The 24,951-nt window shown below is 41.6% G+C and overlaps 1 protein-coding gene across 2 annotated transcripts in view; it reads right to left on the bottom strand.

The window, feature by feature from the left end:
• The window catches only part of NEDD9 (neural precursor cell expressed, developmentally down-regulated 9), a 157,800-nt gene that overhangs the window by 125,409 nt on the left and 7,440 nt on the right, over positions 1-24,951 (bottom strand). Inside the window, exon 1 of one of the 2 annotated variants that reach the window (XM_030552401.1) lies at positions 15,214-15,484. The exons of the other annotated variant lie outside the window; for it this stretch is intronic. The gene's annotated coding sequence lies outside the window, so the exon portion shown is untranslated. Of the gene's footprint in view, positions 1-15,213; positions 15,485-24,951 lie in introns of those variants that run through there. 2 annotated transcript variants of the gene reach the window in all.

Below are 24,951 nucleotides of genomic sequence, written 5' to 3' on the forward strand. Positions count from 1 at the left end.
TCTTACTCATACAATAAGAACAACATTTCATCCCCCATTCCCCCCACATTCAAGTGGTTTGTAACCCAACCCCAGCCAAAATCTATCACTTGGACAACACAGCTCTGTTTTCTGGATACCTAGGTAGATTAGGTCTGAATGTAAATATAATCTGGCCCTAAAGCCTTTCCCCACACCCCCAGCTCATCACTAGCTGTCAGGGAGAGCTCATTTAGACTTTGCTTACAAATCATCATTTGAAATTATTAGGTTGGCCAACATCACCGAAATGAATGCACTGACATCATAAAAAACAACAGCTGTATAAGGAAGCAAGGAAGCTAGTCTATGTTCATACTTTTCAAATCTATTATACTTTTTCAGATATATATATTTTATCATACACTGTATAAGCTTTTAAAGTGTGTATAATGTTTCAGTTTAAATTCAGATTTCCAAACAGTCACTAAATTGGTTTGTAACTAGCTCACAAAACTGGGGGGGGGTGTTGGGGAAATTCAAGGAGGGTGCACACACCCCTGGGGGGGGTGTAGGGAAATCACTGGAGTGTGCTAGTAACATACTGAGTGGAGAAAAGGAATATCATCTCTCTCACGCCTCCTCCTCCCTCAGCAACAGGGCGACATCTCTTCTGTGGTAGACTTTCCCCTGAGGAAAGGAGTTTGTCTCTCTTGTCTTGCCCAGGAGCTCACACTTTGCTCAGTATTCCTTGTTTTGTCTGAGCAAGTTTTGCTCCTATAATTTAGGACCTGAAGCTGACACTGTACAGGGCTTGTCTACATGGGGAAACTTACTGATATACCTGTATTGCTATGGTTATACTGGTATAACTCCCCATGTGGACACTCTTATTCCAGTTCCTTTTTCCAGTGTAGCTTTTTTTCTGGTGTCTCTTCTTGGAAAATCTAAATCGGAAAAAGACGCTCTTCCAGCATAAAAATGTCCACAAGTGGCATTGTACTGGTCTAACTACACCAAGACTGTAATGCAGGTAAACCAGACAAACCCGAGTGTAGGCAGAATACATGAGGCACTGGTCAAAGTGCTCCCTATTGATACAGGCAGAGTGCTACTTAGGCCACGTCCACACTACAGAGTAAAATCGAAATTAATAAAATCGATTTTATAAAACAGGTTTTATAAAATCGATTTTACGCGTCCACACTAGGGCACATTACTTCAGTGGTGTGCGTCCATGGTCCCAGGCTACCATCGATTTCCAGAGTGGTGCACTCTGGGTAGCTCAGTAAAAGAATGGGACCAATAACTTCGATTTCCGTCCACACTAACCCTAAATCGATATAGTAATATCGATTTTAGGGTTACTCCTCTCGTTGAGCAGAAGTACAGAAATCGATTTTAAGACCCCTTAAAATCGATTTTAAGTGCCTTGTAGTGTGGACAGGTACAGCGTTAAATCGATTTAACGCTGTAGTGTGGACCAGGCCTTAGTGTGAATGTATGTTGACCTAACTGGTGTATATGCACCAGTCAAGAGAGACCAGATGGTGGAGGAAACCAAAGAGAAGGTGACAATAGCGGCGGGAAGGAGAGAAAAACAACAGGGGTCAGCTTCCCTTACAACAAAAGAAAGAAGGGTGGCCTTTTTCTTAAGGTACAGTAGTAGGAGTCTGAAAGCCATTAGTAATTTCATTAACCCTTTTCTAGCCAAGAGAAAGATCTAGAATCCACCCCTGAAAACACTACAGCATTCTATATTAAGGTATCTTCATCAGCTGGCAAAGACTGTAGTAGAGAGAGGGTTAACTTATTTAATATAATTTTAGATACTGGACTTTCACCCCCAGCAACTGAAGTCAACTGGTGAAAGCTTTAGCTTTATACATCTATATTCTAGTTACAGCTCAGTCAACCAAATGCCACTCCTGAGATGAGGAGAGGTTTCTCAAATAACTGCGCCAGGATTATTATCCTTTTCTTTTAATTAATACGTTCATTTTCCCCAGTCCACCCTGAGGCATATAGATAGTTTCCCTTGCCAGCTGGAATCCAGAGTAAAGCTATTTCTCCACGATCTATGTGGTTTACCATGGTAAATCACAACATAATGATGGAAAGACAGATCCATTTAAATTCTTAAAAAAAAACAACTCGTCAGCTGTGTTTGAAGAAGCAAGAAAAACATAAAACGTTTCACTCTCCTCCAGAGAAGTACAACATTCTACTGGAGCTGCTAAGGACTCCAATATATTCTAGATGTTTATACTTTATGCCCTTTCATAGTACTAAAGAAAGAAAACAAGGTGCTACTGTAATGCATCCCCACTCCCTCCAGGTCTCCCACAAGACACTTTTTTCTCTAGCATAATGAACAGACACGAGATGTTTTTGCTATACACAAACAGATTATTGGTTTTTTGAGGCTGATCATTTATTTGCTTTATTTTTTTTTTCAGTTTAATTTGAAAAATTGCTGCTTCAGTTTCCTCTTGCTTTCCTAGAACTCAACAAGTCCTTTGTTTGTGCTGAGTGAAATTGTGCAGGCTGCAGTTCGCTTCTAATTGGAAGGACAGCCTTGCTTTCAGCAGGATAGACTGTCTCTGCGATCTAAATAAACAGCAGTGGAAGGGGAAACAGAGGTACAAAGAGGTGAAATGACCTGTCTAGGATCACACATCAGCAGGGGCAGCTCTAGACATTTTGCCGCCCCAAGCATGGAGGGTCCGCTGGTCCCGCGGCTTTGGCGGACCTGCGGGAGGTCCGCTGAAGCCGTGGGACCAGCGAACCCTCCGCAGGCATGCCTGTGGAAGATCCACCGAAGCTGCGAGACCAGTGGACCCTCCGCAGGCAAGCCACCGAAGGCACCCTGCCTGCCACCCTAGCGGTGACCGGCAGAGTGCCCCACGCGGCTTGCCGCCCCAGGCACGCACCAGGAGCACTGGTGCCTGGAGCTGCCCCTGCACATCAGAACCGTGGGAGAACCAGGGATAGAAACCTGCTCTCGTGAGTCCCAGTCCAGTGTCTTGTTTGTGACACCATTGTACCTCTCTAACAGAGCCAGGCTGTGTTTCATTTTCCCAGAACACTTCTACCATTGTTATACTACATTCTTATTTACAGAATGGGGCCATACTTACAGGATGGGGGACTCTATTCTGGGAAGCAGTGACTCTGAAAAAGATGTGGGGGTTGTGGTGGATAGTTGTCTGAACATGAGTTCTGAGTGCAATGCTGGGGCCAAAAGGGCTAATGTGATCCTTGGATGCATAAACAAGGGAATCTGGGGTAAGAATAAAGAGGTTATTTTACCTCTGTATTGCTACAAATGCTGCTGGAATACTGTGTCCAGTTCTGGTGCCCACAATCCAAGAAGGATGTTGATAAATTGGAGAGGGTTCAGAGATGAGCCATGAGAATGATTAAAGGACTAGAAAGTGTGCCTTATAGTGGTAGATTCAAAGAGCTCAATCCATTTAGGTTAACAAAGTTAAGGGATAACTTGATTACAGTCTATAAGTACTTACATGGGGAATAAATATATGATTATGGCCTCTTCAGTCTAGCAGAGAAAGGTCTAGCATGGTCCAATGTCTGAAAGTTGAAGCTAAACAAATTAAGACTGGAAATAAGGTGTAAACTTTTAACTGTGAGAGTAATTAACCATTGGAACAATTTACCAGAGGCTGTGGTGGATTCTCCATCATTGACTATTTTTTAAATCAAGACTGGGTGTTTTTCTAAAAGATCTGCTCTAGGAATTATTTTGGGGAAGTTCTATGTCCTGTGTTATACAGGAAGTCAGACTAGATGATCATGATGGTCCCTTCTGGCCTTTGAATCAATGAAATCCTATGTGCCAATGGAACTGCATGCCCCATCCCCAGAGTGACTGAGCATGCTCCATCTCAGAGCTGTACAGGCTGAGCAGGACTTGCATGCAGTTGCTTCTCCAGGCTGTCAGCGGCCACTGCATCGGAAGTGAAAACAGGGCCACTGTTTCTCCTGTGTTTCCAGTGCTCCCATCATGCTGCTAGTGCCCAGGCAGTGAGGAGGAGAAGGAGGAACAGCTGCTGACTTGAATGCAGTGGGGTGAGGCACGGAGGGCATTGCAGTGGCCACAGGGTGGAGGTTTTGTACTGTCTGCCAGTTGCCAGTTAACGTGCTGGATGTTGGGTTTTTTCCACTAGACAGTTAAGCTCCCTGCTCTTGAAGGAGAGATGGAGCACTCTCTCTGCGCTGTCAGGCTGGTTAAGCACTGAAATAATTTGTCTAGGGAGGCTGTGGAATCTCCATCATTGGAGATTTTTAAGAGCAGGTTAGACAAACACCTGTCAGGGATGGTCTAGATAATACTTAGTTCTGCCATTAGTGCAGAGGACTGAACTAGATGACCTTTCAATGTCCCTTCCTGTTCTATGATTCTATGGTGACTCAGTAAGCAGAAGCAGCAGAGGTGGAGAACTTTGGGCTCATGGAGGTGACTTCTTGTTCCATATGGTCAGGGAAGCTGACCAGTTTGCTTGGAGGGGCACCTGCAGGGGTGCCTGATTTGGGAGGATGCAGTCGCTATTTGGAAGCAGCAGCATGGAAGAACCTCCTGGCTACAAACAGTCTTGTTACTAGGCTTGATAGGTAAGAGGCTGGGAAACTGCGGTGTGCTTGGGGTAGGGGGACAGAGTGAACCAGGACACCCATGCCTCTCCACTTTCCAAAGCATACAGAACCCAGCCTTGCCTCCATCGGATACTCAGCACCCCTTTCCCTGTAGTCCCCCGCATCACCCAGGAAGTTTCTTCAGGTGTTGATTACCCATAGCACTTTACAGAACCCCAGGCACTACCCCTCAGCACCCAGCACCCTGGATCCTACACAGAGCCTCTTGCACATCCCTCATCCTTTGTGTTAGATGCAACCTCAGGTATCATGCCTGGAATTCCACAATGTCACTGTGATGCCTCCAAGCATTACCCGGGGTTTTCAGACACTTCACTACCACCTTCCATTAGCATGAGGGAGTCTTCTCTGTGCCTGCCAGGGGTCAGCTCCCAGCCACAGCAATACAACCCCTTCCCTCTCAGCCCACATGGGCTCACCTGTCCCTCAGACAGGCACATTCCAATTCCCAAGTCATCTGACCATCCTTCTCTGGTATCCACCCCCTTATCTTCTGGACACTTAAAGAATTACATGGCCTGCTATTTCCAAAGGAACACTACAGCTTACTAATTACACCTTGGAACCCTTTTCCATTTAACACACAGCACTTAGAGAAGGCAAGTATACATTTATTTAACAAAGAATGATATTCAAATGATAGTAAACAAACACTGGAAACAAAGAGCTATATATAAAATAAAATCATAACATGCATTTTAGAGCCCAAAGTCACCTAGCAAGATGCCCTCTTGTCCAATAAGGTACTGCTTACCCCGAAGTCCTTCTCATTGTATTTTTCTGCCAAGATGGCTGAGACCCTTCTAGTGTGAGCCCAAGCCCACTGACAACTTGTCTCCTTGATGAAGGATAAGTGAGGGTTCATCAGCACTCCAGATATAATTCAAAAAGTTCATTGTCTTTACTCCTAAACGGTGTAACCACTGCTGTTTCTGGTGTTTTTCCTATACACTCCACAATCTATTGACTAACATTTTGCTCAGATTGTAAACGGGTGTCCAGGGTGAACCATACAATACTCAATTTGTACATGATCAGCCAGAGAGAGAGAGAGAGAGAAGCGTCTGTTTCCCCCTGCCTGACTGGAGTATGTGGTTCACTTTTAGTACCTTGCCTTAATTCACAGACCTAGAGAAGATAACTTTTAGTATATGGACATAACTCCACACACATTTTCTGTAGAAACATCTTGCAATGATCAGGATGACAAGTGTGATGCAGGCTGTCATAAGAGACCTTACATGATATTTAGTGAACTAGTATGTAGTTCCCAGACCTGGGGGATCCCTGCCACCCTTTTGTACCCTCCCCCCAGTGCCTCTGCCACTTGGCACAAAGAGGTCCTTGGGTCACAGTCACAATTCAAAACAAGCACTTGCTGGCAGCAGCAAGTCAAACAGCAAATACAAATTCAAAAACATGGTATGATGTACAAAATTTGAAAACGTGTTGTAGGCTCAGGTAAGAAAAAAGGTATAATGGTATAAAATGCATACTGTGGGATGGGTGGAGGTATAAAATGGCTCTCTCAAACATTTTGGTAATAATTGTCTACCGTCAGCACTAGAACTCTTTTTGTTGGTCGAAGTGTGTGGCCAGTTTTTCTGCATCTTGGAGGTGGCGGCTGTAGTGAGTGGGGGCAAGAGCCTGAGGGACTGGCTGGCAGATGAGAGGAGGATAGAGACAAACTGAGAGCACAAGTACAGAAGGGACCACTAGAGAACATTCTCCTCCAGAACTTGGAACTGAACCCAGGAGTCCTGAGTTTCTACGTTGTTCTTCTCTTAGCAAATCACTGGAAAACCCACTGGCAAAGTATGTGTCTCAGCCAGGCACATCTACAGGGAAGATAACAACCTACCACCAGTATCAGTTCCTTCATTAGTTCATGGAATAGAGGTATGTGCTGTGGATCGAAAGGTCTGAAACCTGCTGATGATCCAAGCTGGGGGTCAATGTGGTGTCATGTCATAGAATTTCTGGGACTTTTTAGTTTGCTAAAAAAAATTTAGGAAATCCCTTAAAAAAAAAAAGCAAAAAGGAAGATGCAAAGTCAAGCACTCAAAAATTAGAAACTACCAGAATTAAGGTTGCCTGTCCTTCTGAATATGAATTATGTGATAGTTTAATTACATGATCATATGTTGTTTTTCTCCTGTCTCATTCAGAGAATGGGTAATTTGTTTGTCCTCCTCATTCAGTGTGGCCTCAGGCCTTATTTAACCATTGAAATGATTAATTTTATTGTTGGTCTTTCTCTGGTGCTAATCACTATAGTGTCTCAGGGTTACACAAACATTAATGAACTTATCTTCAAAACATGCCAGGGAGACTAGGTGGTATTATTATTCCTGGGCCATATTATCCCTGAGACAGAGAATTATTTTTACTCTGGAACATAAAGAAATTAAGGTTAACATTGATATTAGTGTCCACTAATTTTAAGTGCCTGATTTGAGATGTCTAGGGCCTGATTGTTTTTTTAAATGCAGTTAACATTTTTATTCCACTTAATATATTTGAAATACAGCTGTCTGATTTGGGTTATACTTGTGAATACCCAGCACTTCTGCATATCAGGTCGCAGTTGTTTCAGCACAAGCACCCAGAAATTGAGGAACACACAGTGGCAGTCTGCTTTACCAGTATCACATAGCAACTCTGGCAGAGGCAGAGACTGAACCCAAGTGTGTGGGGTGGCATTCAGCTGCCTTAATCCTAAAACAGAGGAATATAGAAGTAGAAGAGAACTTCTGGGCCATCTAGTCCAGTCCCTACTTATCACAGGCAACCCCATCATATAATCCCAATCATAAATTTATCAAGCTCGATCTCAAAGCTAGTTAGGTTGTGACCCTAATTTTTTTAAGTCATAACTTGAGACTGGAAAGCTAGACATGCTTCTTACAGGTAGGAAGCAGGCCTCTTCTCTCTGAATCAATTGTCTCTTGCTAGACTGTTCATTATTACACTCGTGTATACTTGCACATAGACACAACTATAAACCCACCCTGACCCATCTGCAAAGTGGTATTTACCACCCACTGAGTCTCTAAATGCACAGAGACTAGTGGGAGGGACGTGATAAGAAACAGGAGGTAATAAAGAACCTAATGAACAGCAGGCATAGCTGACGCTGGTTAATAAAAAAGCAGTATAAGTAGTGTAGTTAAAAGCTAAAGGGGAAAAAAGCACTAGTTGTTCTATTGAAAATGCACTAATCAGCAGGAGTCTCCATGTTCTAATTTAACAACAGAAGAATCAGTCCTGGGTAACAAACTAGAGCCTCAGGGAGGTGAAATACCTCCTGTAGCTGCTGCCTCCTGATGTTGTCTTGAAAAGTCTCTCCTTTCACACATCAAGCAGCAACTCCTGTGGTGACTGCTGTTGGGCAAACAAACATCAGCCATTCACTTTCTGGAATCTGTGTCTTTCAAGCTTAATTTAGCAAGAGACCAACTTGGTTCTGGGCAATAAATGAGCAGTAAAAGTTCTTTTGAAACCACACAGCATTCAGAGGATTTCATATAGGTGTGTCAGGAAAATTATTTAAAAATGGTATCTTCCTTTTTATACTCTCTCTCTCTCTGTGTAAAAGTAAATAGAAGACTGGGAGCACATAAGGTAGTTTGTAATTGGTTTCTTTAAGGCAGTGGTTCTCAACCTATTTATCACTGTGGGCTGCATCCAGTACTACCAGTATGGCCCTGAGGATGTCACATGGGCCACAGCTGTGTGCTGATTGGGCTGCAAGCAGCCCACAATCCACGGGTTGAAAACCACTGCTTTAAGGAAATAAGCATAAACTCCAAGGGTGAAAGTAACTTAAAGGACTTACCACTACACCGGAGTCATGAGCGGGGATGTGGCCTCAACTGGAAGAGGTGTGACCTAAACTGGAAAGAGGCATGGCCTTTCAAGATTTAAAGGCCTTGGGGCTCCGGCTGTGGCTGGGAGCCCCAGGGCCTTTAAATCACCCCAGAGCTACCAGCTGCAGAGACGGCTGGGAGCCCCGGGGCTCAGGGGTGAATTGAAGGGCCCAGGGCTCCAGCCGCCATGGAGCTGCCGGAGCTCCAGTGGGGATTTAAAGGGCCAAGGGCTCCTGCAGCAGCTGGAGCTCCGGGCCTTTTAAATCCCCACCTGATTCCAGCTGCCGGAGCTCCGGCAGCACATTAAAGGGCTCGGGGATCCCTGCAGCAGCTAGAGCTCCAGGCCCTTTAAATCCCCACCTGATCCTGGCTTCCAGAGCTCTGGTGGTGATTTAAAGGGCCTGGGGCTCCCTGCAGCAGCTGGAGCACCCTGGGCCCTTTAAATCACTGCTTCGGACCAAACTGGCTTACTTTCACCTCTAATAAACTCCCATTTCCCATGCAAACACAACCAGCAATCATAGCTGTGGTCTTATGCACTGAGCATGGCCATTTGCCTGTGGTAACATTATGTGTCACCTTTGTTGTATGCCATGTCAAATCAGTACAAAAGATTTTCCTTGTATTACAGGTCAGTAGCACACTAAGGCCTTGTCTTTGCTGCTAAAACATTGGTATTTTTTTTACCTTATGCATGTGAGCTTATCTGAGGTAAAAGCACAATGAAAACTAGGCACTTTGTTTTACTGCAAGGTAAACTAGGCAAAGTCAACTCTGGGGCAGGGGATAATGGTGACATTGGCAACTTTACATCACAACTTAAGTGCCTTGTCTTCTCTGTGCATTTACCTCAGGTTATCGCATGTGTATTAGTTACCCTGAGGTATAAAATACACATTTTTTTTTAAGCCTGAAGGCAAGGCAAAGGCTTACATGTTCACCAGCATTTAATCCTGCAGCATGAAAATGAATAACTAGCTGCTGAATAAAACTTTTTACCAGCTCTCAGAAGGATCCACTTGATGGGCCAAATTCAGAAGTGATGTGTGGGGTGTAAGTTGGATCCCTGTGCCCTCCCTTACACTTATACAGACTCCTGCAGAGTGACTGTTCCATTGGCCTAGGATCACCAGAGCACTTCGTTTTCTGGTCTCATCCCCAGCATCTTCTTCCCTGCCTTCTTCCATACCCTATGCCTGAGGAGAGAGTGGGTGACTTAAAGCTAACCTCACTAGGGGAATTGCTCTGCTGCCTGCTTAAGGCAGTTTAAAGTCCTCTTTGTGCAACTGGAGAGGCACAAAGAGAGCTGATTTGCAGGCCAGGATTCAGCCCACTATCTTACTAAAACCATTACAAAACCAAGCAAAGGAGGAGCAGATGACCCCACTTTATAATTATCCTATAGTCTGTGGATGAATAACTTAGCATAGTTTCAAGCATTGTTTTCATGGTTACCTTGGAAATCATTTGGCTTTTTTTAGCAATACTATATCAATTAATTGAGTCAGTGGTTGTGAAAGCTATCTGGACTCAGTAGAGGAGGAAAAGTGGTCTAGCTGGAGCATTTAAGGCTACACAGCATTGGTTTGTGGCATGTTTCTTGTCTAAGGTAAGTTGAGTAGGGTAGGGACATAGTATGTACTGATTTATTATCATTGTCTTTTTTTCTTCAGTGCAGGGTTGACATTTGTTCAATGCAGGGTTGTGTCCTCCAAATGTGTCAGTCTTCTAAAAATGTATATCTCACTGAAGTGTCTATCAAATTTCTTGTGTGTACATTGTATGTTTCTCTCAAATCTTGCGGTTTGAGATTCACCATGGTACATTGACTCGCTCAATTGTTCTGTTCTCCTCTCATCACAACTGCAACATTAGTGGAACTTATTTGCATGTATGAATGTGTCAGTAATCCATTTGGTGATTTGTCCCACAACAAGAGAAGAAAATATTACCTAGTAGATTATGTTTTGAGATATCTGGATTGTATCCAGGAATATTGTTGGCATGATGTTCAGTGTATTCTCATGTTCAAATACATTTCTCTAAAAAATCACATAATAAACATTTCCCCTTATTTAAAAAATACAGTATTTTATGATGGTCCAGCTCATTACAATAATGGCTCAAGATTACTGTAGCATACTGTAACATGTTTGTTTAATGTAGATCCGAAGTAAAGCACTATTTACTACACTTCATTTGATTTAGCCAAATAAACAGTTCCCCACTACTCCATAGTAATGAGGTGTACATATACAATCGAAGCCTTGTTTTGACATACTTTCACACTTCAGGGTCAATCCACTTTTATTTCAAGGGTAACGACTCTTTCCATTTTCAAGGGGAACAACTCCATTTTTTCCCGTCTACCATGTCATGATTAGTCTCACATCTATTGCTTCAATTAATTAGTTGAAAAAAATGCCAAAAATGCTAAAAAAAAAAAAAAAAAATGCCAAATAGTTTCAAGTATTCAAGGGTAACCACAAAAACACTACTTGAAACATGCTAAGTTATTCATATTTCATTCATTAGATTTCTGATCCACCAATCCCAGAAAGATACATCCTTAAACAAACATTTCATTAGTACACCAGTTAGAGTCCTAAGCTTACCTATAAATTATGTCAGCTCAGAACAAAAGAAGGGCAAATTGCTTGTGGCCTCTTTGCAACAAAGGCTTGCAATAAAGTTCATCATGTCTTTGGCAGTAGAGAAACAAAGCCACGTATGTAAACATTTTGGGAAAGTGTTTCCTTAAACTCTTACAATAATGAAAAACACTTGTTTGTTTAAACCTCTAAGTCTGCTGGAGCCTAGTTGTATGAGAGCCTCACTCTAAAATTCCATGGCTCAGAATAAAAATGACCTCATCTTAAAGATGGAAAGGTGAGTCCATGAATATGTGTTTACCTCACAGCACAAGGCAAATTGAATCTACTAAGTGTTAGGTTATTCATGCTACAATAAAACATTACATGTTAAACACAGCTGAATTACTTTATAGTACTTGAAGTTTTCCAACATATGAAAGCAACTTTTCATATGTTTATGTTGCAACAAATGTACTGCAAAATACAACACCTCTGTGAGACTAAATGTGGAACTATCAGCCAAAGCAATCTTGAAACTATTCCAGTGGGATGCAGATCAGATGAACTAATAGTTGCTTTTAGATTCATACATAATATGTACTCTAATCTGCTCTCATTTACACCGACACAAACCTGGAATTGCTCCGCTGAAGTCAAAATAGTTCAATGTTCAAAACAATTTAGCTCCCTTAGTGAGAAGTAATAGTTAATCCAAATGTACATTGGTGTCAGTATAACTGAGAGCAGAATTTACTACTTCTTCAGGTCTGGGTTCATGAAGAGCTTGTGTGGCTTGAAGGCTTGTCTCTCTCACCATCAGAAGTTGGTGCAATGCAAGATATTACCTCACCCACCTTGTGTCTTTAACATTCTGAGACTGACAGGGCTACAATTACACTGCATACCCATGTATGCGCATTTATCACTAGAGAGAAGATGAAGCAAGGGATGGTGCAGTGGGGAATGATTTTGACAAGTCTTCTAGTGACATCAGCACTTGCTTTACTACTAACCAAAAACATGGGGGAAGGGGAGGAGGGAGAGGCGCTGACAGCCCTGTTCCTTCTTTCGCAGTAGCAGTTTCAGTTCACAAAACCATGACCCTTGCATCACCTTTGGTGATATTGTTTTTGGCCTTAGCACTCTAAACTCTTTGAAAGCACATTTCTGGATCCAACAAAAAACTGTCTACCATGAAGGCCACACAAAAGCTAACTTTGAAAGAGCTGATAGAAGGAGGGAAATATGACCCTAACTGTCCTTTCACAAACTGAATTACTCTCAATTGCTGTTATGTGTCCCTTTCCTCCCAGTGAAGCCGCTGGCTTCTGCAATGTATTACAGACTGCTGCATTATGATAACAGGTATCATCCAGAAGGCATTTCTCAAGAAAAAAACTGTCCCATGCCTGTGCAGATTCTGTGTGGTGAAATGCAATTCCAAGTATATATATACCCAGAGGTAAGTGGGCAAATGAAGACTACATGACAATCACTACACTGGGTGTTGTTCAGCTGCACAGACCCTTCTGCACCATCCTTTTCCTCAGCTTCACCTATTCCAGGCTTTTGGAAACTCATGGCACAGCTGTAAGATATACTGAAACCCTCTAAGGCAGCCACAGTGAAGTGAGTCCAGACACCACCAACCTTAGCCAGATCCTCTTACTAATCCACCTCAGGAAACAAAGACCGATGAAGCAGAGTGAAACATGTTTACATCAAAACATGCATGTTAGTATAGTGGACCATCTTTTGACATCTCTTATTTTGGATTTCAAGCATGCTGCAGTGTAAACAATGCTGTGTTGCCACAGTGCTAACTCCCTGCTGCAAGAGCTTTCTGTAGGTCATGAATCCAAAACCACACAGCCAAAATGATGACTCAGGTTTTGCAGAAGAAAAATTGAAATTACCCTCAGTTTATCCCCTAGTTAATAGCAAGAGTAAGAGTTGCAGCACAGTCAGCACTGCATTCTGAGCCAGATTTCCTTTGTGTAAATAATTTGGATAAACCCAGAATATTCCTTTTTTTTTTTCTTGAACTCTTGTCTTTTGCTACTGTTCTCTCCCCTTTCCCTCCTTCCCCTTCCTGAAGGACAGTTTCTCAAAAACAGTCTGTCCCTCTTCCTTCTTGGACTGTCTCTCACTCTTTTTTTGCAGTTTCACTCTCTTCCCGCCCCTTCCCCCCCGCAATTTTCTGCTGCTGTCACATTTTGATTGTCCTTCTCTTACTGTCTAAGACCAACCACAGTCTAGGCCCATTGGCCCAGTTACTTTGCACAGTTCCACTTGTGCAAAGGAGCACTAACCCAGGCAGATAAGATCCCTGTTCAGGGGCATCCTTGGATGGCAGATCCCTGTTCAGGGGCATCCTTGGATGTCGCAAAAGTCATGTTAAACTCCTGGTAGTTGCCAGTATACTGGGCATGGCTGGGTGAGATACAGCACGGTCAGGGCTCCCTTTGTGAGGTGATGAGTCATCTCTGAACTAGAGCCTGATTAAGCCACATCTGGTGATAAGTCATTCCTGTGCTAGGCTCCAGCCAGTCCACAGGCCAGGAGCTGGTCTGGTGACTCTCAAGACAGGTATAAAAGCCTCACAGGAGAAACAGTAGATCAGTCTGTCCATTGTGACTTCCAGGCTTGGAACTCTTCCCTGCCTGATAGTAGTGCCAGACTCCACAGGCTTTAACCTGCTCCAGCCCTGCTGTGACTCCAGCCTTGTTCCTGGTTCCTCTCCAGCTCTGCCCTTGCTTTGTTCTAATCCCTCTCTTGACTCCTGGCCTGGCTGCCAATGCGATCACTAGGTCCGACTCTCCGCACCCCAGCACTCCTGGCTGCTGTAGTGGCTGCTCGGAGCTGTTAACTGCTGATGCAAGCAGGCGTCATGGAGTTGGCCTGATGCAGATTGGCCCCATGATCAAGGGAATGTATAGGGCACATTTGGACTTCCTTTCCTCAACCTCATTGAGCCTTCTTTGTCTGCAGCTGAGGATCAAGCCCTCTGTGTCCCTGTCCCAGTTCATCATGCATCTACAAAAATGCAGTGCTTCCTGCTAAATATTCTGTATCAGTAAAATTATTGGTATGGAGGATATGACATTTCTGCTGCTAACTGTTGTCAGTGAGGACTTCTACACATTTGCGTTTTGAGTTGAGATGGTTGCACTTCATCATATAATTTAAGCCACATGATGTCTTTTCTGGATCTAAAAACTTTGCAAGGGCCAAATTATGCTCTCTGCTACACTGATTTAAATCCATTGACTTCAAAGGAGTTACTCCAGATTGATGCCGATGGAATCCAGTCAAAATTTTGGCCTGGAATTTTACTTTTTAGCTCATTTGCATTGTGTATATATAAGCTGGAAGGAAGTGTCTCAACAGGGCTGAAGAAATGTCTTTTTTTTTTCTCTGTTGTATATACTGAATGCTTGCTTAAGTTCTGTAAGCAACACACACCAACCAGAGGGTTGCATACATCCCAGGACAAAAAGCAAAAGACCATTCTTTCAATACACTGCATTTTGAAGCTGCATTTCTGAGTGTGGCAGCACTCAGTTTGCTGCATTCTAATTTGAAATTTCTCTTGGAACATCTCATAACCCACACTAACAACAGTGGAACTAATTGAGGCTGGCTAGTGGCTTTACTGTGAGAACCACAGCTTGGAAGAGGCAATGATCTTTCTAATAATGATCTTTCTAATTCCCCTTGACAGGGGAACACTTGTGTTTAGATTAGTGCTTCTGACCCTTATCAGGTCAAACCTTATTCAAAATCAAACATTTTCACCAATCCCTTTACATTCACTATAAAGCAGGAATATAATATGTATGAATTATAACAATGAGTGTACCTGACCTTGAAGGATAAAGATGTGCAGGGAGTGAGATTTGTTGCGTTAGATTGTAATCAAATTTTCAGCATCTCACAGCCTCCTTGTTTGCCTTTTGCTAACTCCCTGGGGGTCTCAACCCACTGGGTGAGAAACACTGGCTTGTAGGGTATTGGAGGTGTCGGGTAATGATCATATCACATCCTACGTGGCATCAGCCTTGCAGAAGGCCACATGCCACCCTGCAAGCAAGCACAAACAAAACCTTTCTCACCTCACTGATAAATGCCAGAAGAGGTCCCTCTCAATAAGTTACCATACTTTATGCTGCCAGCTTGCTTTCTTCCTGGGTAGCAGGGCTGCCTGATGGACTCCATGCAGGTTTCTTTCTATCCCTTGCCTGCTTGCCCCAAAGGAGCCAATAGTACCTTCCTGCTTGTTTCCAGCTTGCTCGCCAGTGGAGGGAAAACGGGGTGGGGGTAGGGGTTTTCCTGGCAGAGAAAAAGAAGTGTGGTCAGGACCAGCCCCACCTCCCGAAGGCCAGATACCCATCCTTTTGTCACAAACACTCTGATGGTTTCTGTTTCATTCCAGGAAACTGGCCAGTCCTTAACTATTAGTCATTTTTCCAAGTGTTTAAATCAGCAAAGAGCTGATCCCTCAATTGCAGTGTTGTGGGGCCTCAAGAAGCCTTGAGTCAGCTTCTGCTGGCTTGGATCCAGAGTTAGATGCAGATTAGTGACTAGCTGCTCAGAAGCCCAAAGAGGGAAAATCATCACCAAAATAGCTCTCTAAACTGAACCTCCGTGAAGTAGACTATCAAAACGAACAGCTCCATACGGCCGTTTCTGTTTATCTTCCTCTGAATGTCCTGGTCCAACACTACACATTTGTTTTGCTTTCAAATCAGAGCCTATGCACGGCTATGTCCAGGAAGCCATTCCGTAAATAGTGTACTGTCATCCTTGTACAGATGTGCTTTCAGCATAGCCATATCCAGCAATGAGTCTCCAGTATTACCCCTTCCCTACACTTATCACATTAAGTGAGCAGACAGCTCTTTGGCCACCTGTGTTTATTAATTATTAATTATTGAGTGTATTTCACATAGGCTTCCAGGCCCAATTTATCTAGTTTTGGAATGATGAACATTTGATATTTTAAACTCAATAACAGAACCCAGAATAACACAACCCAGCGAAAGGTGCCAACCACAAGGCAAAATCTTGCAAAGCTCAGCCTTCCATTCCGATTGTTTTGCACAGCTATTTTGCCCAATTTCTCTTTGAATGTTTCCAGATGAATAATTGCAGTGGAAATGAGTTAGTCCTTCCCAAAGCAAAATACAGGACATTTAAAACAAGGTTTAGAATATATCCAGAGTTACAATATTTTGAAATTGAGCAGATGAGAACTTTTGATTTCTGCCACCCACACCGTAGGGTTGCAATTTTTAGTTGGACATATTACTGGAGGTTTCATCACATGACATAATCTTTAATTGAAGATTAATCTTTAATTCCTGGAGACTCCAGGACAATTCTAGAGGACTGGCCACCCTACCACACCTTCACCTGCAGAGTAAAATACTGCTCAATGAAAGTAAACGTGGGACTATAATCACCATTATTATTCATCAGGTATATTTCAGCAGGCCCTAAAAGCTTCAACCAGTTTGGGCCTCATTGTGTTAGGCATGTAAAAACACACAATAATAAATGACAGTCTCTGCTTAAGGGCTAGTAGTCTAAAATATGAGACGTAAGAGATGGATGATATAAAGAAAAGTCAGGGGGTGGTGGGGGAGAGGGAAACAATAAATACAGCAGGGGGCAATCAGACACTAAGAGGCCCTTAGTGAATGGAACTGGTGATGTTCTGCTGCCTAAAGGAAGGTCGGGGCAGAATTTGAAGAGTTTTTACAAGTTTTCTTGTGGGTAATAAAACTTTTGTGAAATTTCACAGAAAAGTAACATTGTGGGGGTATGAAATCAGGCAAAACAAAACTGAAATTTCTATGATGTTTAGTGAACATTTGTTCATAATTTAGAACACCCTGAAATTCATTACATTTCAGATCCTGACGCCTAAATGGGGAATCTTCATCCAGTGGGGAAATCTGTAGTAGTCTCCCACAGGGATCTGTTCTTGGCCCAGTGCTATTCAATCTCTTTATCAATGAGGTGGAAGAAAATATACAATTATTGCTATAAAGTTTATAGATGATACAAAAGTTCATGGAGTGGTAAATAATGATAAGGGCAACTCAGTTCTGCAGAGCCATCTGGATTGCATGTTAAACTGAGCTCACCTAAACAATATGCATTTTAATTCAGCTAAATTTAAGGTCATCTAACTATGAACCAAGCATGTAGGTCAGACTTTATAGGCTAGTGGGCTGTAATTTGGAAAACTGACTAGAAAAGGAGTTATGGTCACACTGGATAACCAGCTGAACATGCACATCCTGTGCAATGTGATGGCTCAAATAGCAAATGTGATCCTTGGATTATAGCAAGGGAATATCAACTAGAAATTAGGAAGCTGGTGTTTCCAATGTATACAGTATTAGTGAGACCATTACTGGAATACAATGTCCAGTTCTGGTGTCCACACTTTATAAAAGATGTTGACAAAGGGTTCAGAAAAGAGTGCCAAGAACAAACTCATTTCTGGACGATCTGCTTTACAGTGAGAAACTAGAGAAACTAAATCTCTTTAGTTTCACCAAGAGAAGGAGAAAAGGTGACTTGATCATGGTCTATAAGTATGTGGAGAAGAGATTTCTGACAGCAGGGGACTCTTTAATCTGGCAGATAAAGGTGTAACAAGATCTAATGACTGGAAGCTGAAACTAGAAAAAATCAGTCTAAAAACAGGGCACAGTATTTTTACAATGAGCATAGTTAACTATTGGAACAATTTAGCTGGGGATGTGGTGGATTCTCTGTCATTTGAAGTCTTTAAACCAAGACTGAGATGTCTTTCTAAAAGAGATTCAACTAGAAGTTACGGGCCTGATGCATGAATCACTAGGTAAAATTCTATGTCTTGTGTTATGCAAGAGTTCAGACTAGATTTATCATAATGGTCCCTGCTTGCCTATGAATCTGTACATTTTACGCAGACTTTGCACAGGTGAATGATAACCCAAGGTGCAAGAGAGTAAAGAATCTGGTTCTGAATTGCTGCTGTTATGATGAGGTGTATGATGTAGAAAAACAGCTTGATTTTTGAGCTCTCAGATGGAGTTTGCAGAGCAGCAGTTAGAAAAAGTCATCATTTGGCTTGTAATTGAATCATAAAATCCCCATAATGACACTCTGACTGAATAAGTACCAGGGAGTCTTCTAGTTTGGTTGGCCCGATACTGGCAGGAGGTTGGCAAAGGTGGCTTTAAGCCACCTTTATTCTCCCCTTTGTCCTGGGACTCAGCCTAGTTCTGGTGCCAGGCAGAGCAGCCTGATTATACCCTACCTTAACTTGCACCTGCCTGCCCACAGCCCCAAGATGATATTCTGGCATCCGGGAACTGCCAAGGTATATGGAAACCCTGGCCATGTCTCCTTTATCTGTGAGGAAAACCCCCAGGTGATCTTGAGCCAGGAGAAGTAGTAGAAACTATTGTGGTGTTTCTGTGCTATCTGAAGATTCCCCTCCAGGGGACAGATCCATTAGTTTTATAGATGTTCTGTGATATTCTGGTGATGCAGAGCAGCTGGAGTGGGGCCAAGGATCAGGCGCACCAAGTATAACTACATTTTAAAGTAGTCTTTCCCAAATTCTGCTCTTGGATGCTTACTGGCGGTTCCCATTGACGTTAGTGGGAACTCTGTAGGCTAAATCCTTGTCCCACTGTAGTCATTGACAAAATGTCCATGTATTTCAACAGAACCAGGATTTGACTCCATGAGCATATTCAGGGAAAGCAATTGGCCTTAAAGAAATAAAATCTCTCAGAAGCCAAAGGAAGTCTAAAGAGAATTGAAAACAACTACTGCCCTGTTTTGTTCAATTTCTGCTCTCTGTTACTCTGTGTATCCAGGGAGACTCTGCTGAACTATTCTGAACTGATACAAGGGAAAGCTGAATTTGGAGCACTATCTCACATCTATTTACTATACTAAAGGTAATGAAAACAAGATCAGGATCCACCCCTTACTGTCACTTGAAAGGCTGCTGTTTATTTTTAGAGCTCCATGGCCAGGGTTTTCCTTTTGGTTTTGTTGTCCTTTTAAACTCTCCCAATTCCAAATAATACTGGAGCCTTTAATTGTTACTGTAAAGTTGTGGGCAGGTTTCCATCAGGGCAGTACAAGCACAGAGTTTCCAACACAAAGAAAAATGTAAATGTACCTCTTCCATGTATCCCTGAGGTAGTGGTGTTTTTCATTCTAATTTTCATAAATTAAGCCATATTAAATAATTTTATTCTGAAGTAACATAGGGAAAAAAATAATCCAGGCAGCCACGTCAGAACTTGCATGGCAGCATGAAATACTGTGGTTATGAAAGACAAGACAGACAGGACTGGTGATTCCCTGCCTTACCTCATAGGGTGCTATGGGGATAAATACACTAAAGGTTGTGAGGTGCTCAGATTCTAGAGTAATAGGGCTATAAGTACCTAAAATAGATGTTTAAGTCACATGTAATATATAGCAAAGTCTAGATCAAAATAACAGTGCTGGCAAATGCTGACCTATTAAGGGCATAGACAGTCCACTCATTGTCCTGGACTTGGGGGCCACTAAAGTCTGAGCCTGGAAATATGATTTCCCTATTTCCATAGAAAGCAAGAGGAATATTCTAAAGGATCTTCAGATGACTGGCATATGGCATTAGAGTTTGGAGGAAGCCATCTGCTTTTTCAGTCTGAAGGAAAAATACAGCGTTTCCACAAAGCTTATGTGAAATCGGTGGTAAAGGATGGGAGGAGAGCAGAGGACATGAGTGTGTGTGAATTTTATTATTATAAAGAAGAATGAAGGGACCAGAATAGACACAAAGTCTCTTGATTGTCAGTTGAACCAACTGTGATCTAGAGTCTTTTCCAGAACATGTGGAAGTTATTGAGTAACAAAGTCTTTTGTACAGGCAGTAACACACACCAAGAAGTGAAGTTTGTACTAGATACCTCCACTTCCTGACTGGTTGAAAGAATCTGACCTTTGACCTCTAACCTCCTAACACATCTGAAGGATACTGCGTGTGTGTAACCATTAACCACACACATTATGATGTTATTTTGGACATAATGCCTATAGGCATCTCAGAAATACAAGATCTGAAAAATATTAATTATTTATACTGTAAAACATAGGCTTTCTTATCTCGGCTTGACTGATGAAGAGTCAACCTGAAGCTCAAGTGCTGCTAAGGTGGAGCCCACAAAAGACTGAGGCCTTCTCTACACTTAAAAGGGTTTGTCAGTATAGCAACAGATACATAGATAGAGCTATACCAGCAAACCACCCTAGTGAAAACATCGCTTATGCTGGAAAAAGGACAGAATAAGCTACACAGGCAAAAGTACTTTTTTCCTGGAATAACTGCAGGGCTTTTGCTGGCATAGTTTGTTGGTGAGGGGTGTCATTTAAAAAACAAACAAACAATTTTTATTAAGGCAAAGTTACAATAAAATGTTAACATATTACATAATACATTACTTATTTAAGAGCTAGTTAATATTCAAAGAACCGGGCTAAAGATTCTGGCTCTCTGGCTGGAGATCCCTTCTCCACTGAGTATGCTAAAAAGGGTGATCACATTTCTAAATACCTTTCTCTTTTTGGCACTTCTGTTGTATACATAAATAGTGTGAAAGCTTTTCCATTACAAGGACACTCTGTATTTTACTATACTGCAGTTCCATAGGAGGAGGAGTCATGTTTTCCAAGGTGCAATAAAAAGTCTTGTTGCTAACAATAAAAAAGAAACTAATTTGTCATTCTGTTTAAATTATAGACCCTTTACTGTATCATTAAGTAAGCAGATCTGGTGCTGGCATTTTGTTGTAAGATGAGTCTCCTTAATAATTTCCTCCCAAAGCCATCTAATTCCTGGACATAACCATCACATGTCCAAGTATGTTCCTCTTTCTCCACAGCTCCCCCACAGAATGCCCCCTAGTAGCAAAAATATGATGGATTTTAACTGGAATCAAATGTCATCTACACAGTGACTTCTAAAATTGTTCTTTATGAGCCACAGTAACTGAAGATTTATATTCCTTTTCCCATATAGCAACCCAATCGTCCAGATCAATTTCTTTGTCCAAGTCCCTTTCCTATCTTTTCATTTTGGTCGTGTTCTTATCAACATCTTTTTCAGTCAAAATTGTAGATCTCTTAGAGATTGAATTTTTTGTTCCAACCTGATCCTGGGTCAACTCTTCAAATATGGTGAAAGGTCTACAGTGGGTCTCAAACTTTTTTTACTGGCGACCCCTTTCACATTGCAAGCCTCTGAGTGTGACCCCTGCAATAAGTTAAACACACCATTTAATATATTTAACACCATTATAAATGCTGGAGTCAAGCGGGGTTTAGGGTGAAGGTTGACAGCTCATGACCCCTCATGTAATGACCTTGCAACCCCTTAAGGGGTCCCGACCCCTAGTGTGAGAACCCCTGGTCTACATACAGCCACCGGGCATCCAGATTTCATGTGTAAATATAGAAATATGATATCTTTATATTATTTACATTATTATATATCTCTTGGTGTGATTTCAGATCAGGACCCAGGAACAGCTGTCTGAATTAATCTCAGCTGTTACCCACAATAAATAGGTGCTTTGATATTTCTTAGGGATAAATTCCTGATTATTAATGAAAGTAGCTAAAAGAGAGGATCTTGGCAACAGGAATTTAAAACATTTGTCCAAAGCTGTTAAGATGTTCTGGATGAATGGGTGGTTTTTTTTATTTTTGGTGACACAAAATTCTTTTTAATCCAACTTTTACTATAAATAGCTATATTTGTTCAGTCTTGTTCAAGTTTTACCCAGTGTTTGATGGCCTGTTGTTATGGGTGTGGGTTTTGTTACAGTTCTAGCTGATGGAGCTATGCTGGCAAAACTTTAAATAGAACTGGTCATCAATTTTTCATCAAAACCATTTTTTTGACAAAAAAGACCATTTTTGTGGAAATCCAAATGTTTAAAAAAGGGTGAACTTTGATGAAACTTTGTTTGGAAAATAAACCTGAAATGAAGTATTTTGATAATGCCAAATCAAGATGTGGACTGGGTTATTATTATTATTATTATTTATTATTTATTATTTGTAATTATTTTTAATGACTTTTCAAAATGAAACTTATAATGGTCAAAATTAGAATGAAAAGTTTCAATTTTATCTAAAGTTTAGAAAGTTTTTGCTTTTGTTCTGTTTCAGAATGGAAATTTTTTTGAACTTGCAGAATTGCCCACTAAAGAAAAAATGTAATTCCAGCTCTGCTGTACTTTTAAGTGTAGACCAGGAGTCGGCAACCTATGGCACGCTCAGCCCACTGTCGGTCTGGGGTCCTGACAGCCGGTCCCACTCAGCCCGCTGCCGGCCTAGGTGAATGGAACCGCAGGCTGACAGTGGGCTGAGCGGGCCAGTGGGTAAGATCAGCATATTAATTTAATTTTAAATGAAGCTTCTTAAACATTTTGAAAACCTTGTTTACTTTACATATCACAATAGACAGACCTTCTAAAAAACATTAAAATGTATTACTGGCATGTGAAACCTTCTAAAAAACATATATTACTGGCACACGAAACCTTAAATTAAAGTGAATAAATGAAGACTCGGCACACCACTGTTGAAAGGTTGGCGACCCCTGGTGTAGACCAAGGCTGAGGAGTGAGTCCTTATGTCTGTGAAACAGGTCATGTGTTTATTCTGTTCCAAAGTACAGATTTAGAAATGGTTGTAAATACAGTCGGTTATCTACAAATAATGAATTGCTTTCCAAATAGCAGATTTTTTATCCATGTTCATTTTGGTTGGCACCTGAACTTAGCATTGTGACTGGCTTCACTCAGCCAATCACATATTGGTTCATAACACGATCAAAGCAAGTTGCATGAAACAAAGAGAAGATTATTGAAGAAATGGGTAGTTATTTTTTCCCAAGTTGTTACATTAAAATTGCAAAGCCACTTCACCACAGTGGGCTGAGAGAGTCTGAAACAGATCTGGATGTTCTGCCAAGTGCTTGGGAATCAAGAATTATCCTATTTAGTGGCTAATAATGGTAATTTTTAAACCCTTGTTTGGGGTGTGGCATGTTTTTAGGTTTGTGGCTTGTTGGCTCGTATTCATATGTGGCTATGCCTGCAGCACAAGTACCATTTCTCATGGAGTTGCAGTTGAATAGTTTGAAAATGCCAGTGAGCCAATATCAATGCCAGCTGGAGCTGCAGAGGGAGAAATATGAAGAGAGAAAATTAGAGATGGGGCCTGAATAGTGAAGTTCAGATCTGGACCTAAATGTTCCCAAAGTCTGTGAATGTAAATAAAGACAAACTACTCACCTTCAGGTGTAAGGCCCTTTGTAGGGTATCCCCACCCTTCCTATCATGTCTCATACCATGTTGAGCTGTAGACCCCTGCTTTATCATCCATCAGTCCCATTTTCCCACAAACGCTGTCATGCTTTCTCTCTCCATAAAAATCTGCAAGGCCTCCTCCTGCATTATCCTTCTCCAAATCTCTCCTTAAAACTCATCTCTGCCATGAGGCCTACAAAACACTTGACAATGGCTAGGCAATTTGTGTATTGTGACAACTGCTGCTTACTTCCTCTTGTCTGGAGATCCCTCCCATCCCATTCCCCACCCTCCACCGTGTTTGTCATATGTACCTATTCTCTCATCTCAGACTTACATTTAAATTCTTTTTCTGTGCTGTGTTTACATAGTGCCTAGTATGATCCTTGACTAGGACCTCAAGGTGCTACTGCAATACAAATAAATTATTATTATTAATAATAATTAATAATTAATAATAATTGATGCTTAGAGCTGGAATAATACAGAGTATAAAAAGAAAGGAGAAACAAAAATGGGAGTAAATAATGGAAGTGAAATATCTCTATTTTTGAGAGATTATTTCAGTCGTGCAACGTTCTTTTAAATAATATAGTGATGGGTCTCGTATAAATGTCTGTAGTAAACACGATTAATGAATCAAAATGAACTCAAACATAATAAAATTCAGAGCTAAGCAGAAATGCAAAGCATAGTAGGAGAAAATTTTAAAAAGACATTGAAAAGAAGCATTTTACAGGAAAAGGTCTATTGGCTAGTGAATGAAAAGAGGTTGAGGAAAAAGTGGGGGAGAGAAACAGAACAAACAGAAACAAAGACAGAAAGAAAAGCCCGGAAAGAGGAGAAACCCAGATGAAATGGTTATAAACACCTGGCATGATGGCTGAGGGGAAAATAAGATTTTAAAAAAAGCCTCAGAGAACATAGAAATTAAAGATAAATCTGGAATTGTGAGGTATGGAGAGGAGAGAAACACAACAGGAAATCAAAAGAAATAAAACCCTGGCCAGTGAATGAAAGGAGAGAAGCAAACATAGAACAAATCAGAATATTGTTAGACCAAAACCCTGAATTATGATTTATGATTTTCACATGGACTGCATACACCTGGGACCAAATTCTTTTCTTATTTACAATGGTATAATTCCATCAATGCCAACAGATCAAGGACCCAATCCACCACTGAAGTCAATGACAGTCTTTTCAGCGGCTTCAATTGCCTTTGGATCACATCTAACAGAGCAGTACCTGCCCAAAACATTCCAATAATTATGAACATATTCCACCTCTTGCCTCATAAAGCCCCTTGTTCAGGCATGTATGACACCACTGGGGGACACACCTTACAGATCATTACAGTTTACACAAAATCTTGTACTTTTGAGTGGAATCTAATCACTAATGTCAAATGGCTATCTAGCCTTTATTCTGTAACAAATTACTGGTTACCGTGTGAATAGGGTTCTG

The sequence above is a fragment of the Gopherus evgoodei genome, chromosome 2 (genome assembly GCF_007399415.2).
Source record: "Gopherus evgoodei ecotype Sinaloan lineage chromosome 2, rGopEvg1_v1.p, whole genome shotgun sequence".
In the NCBI taxonomy this organism is placed as follows: domain Eukaryota; kingdom Metazoa; phylum Chordata; order Testudines; family Testudinidae; genus Gopherus; species Gopherus evgoodei.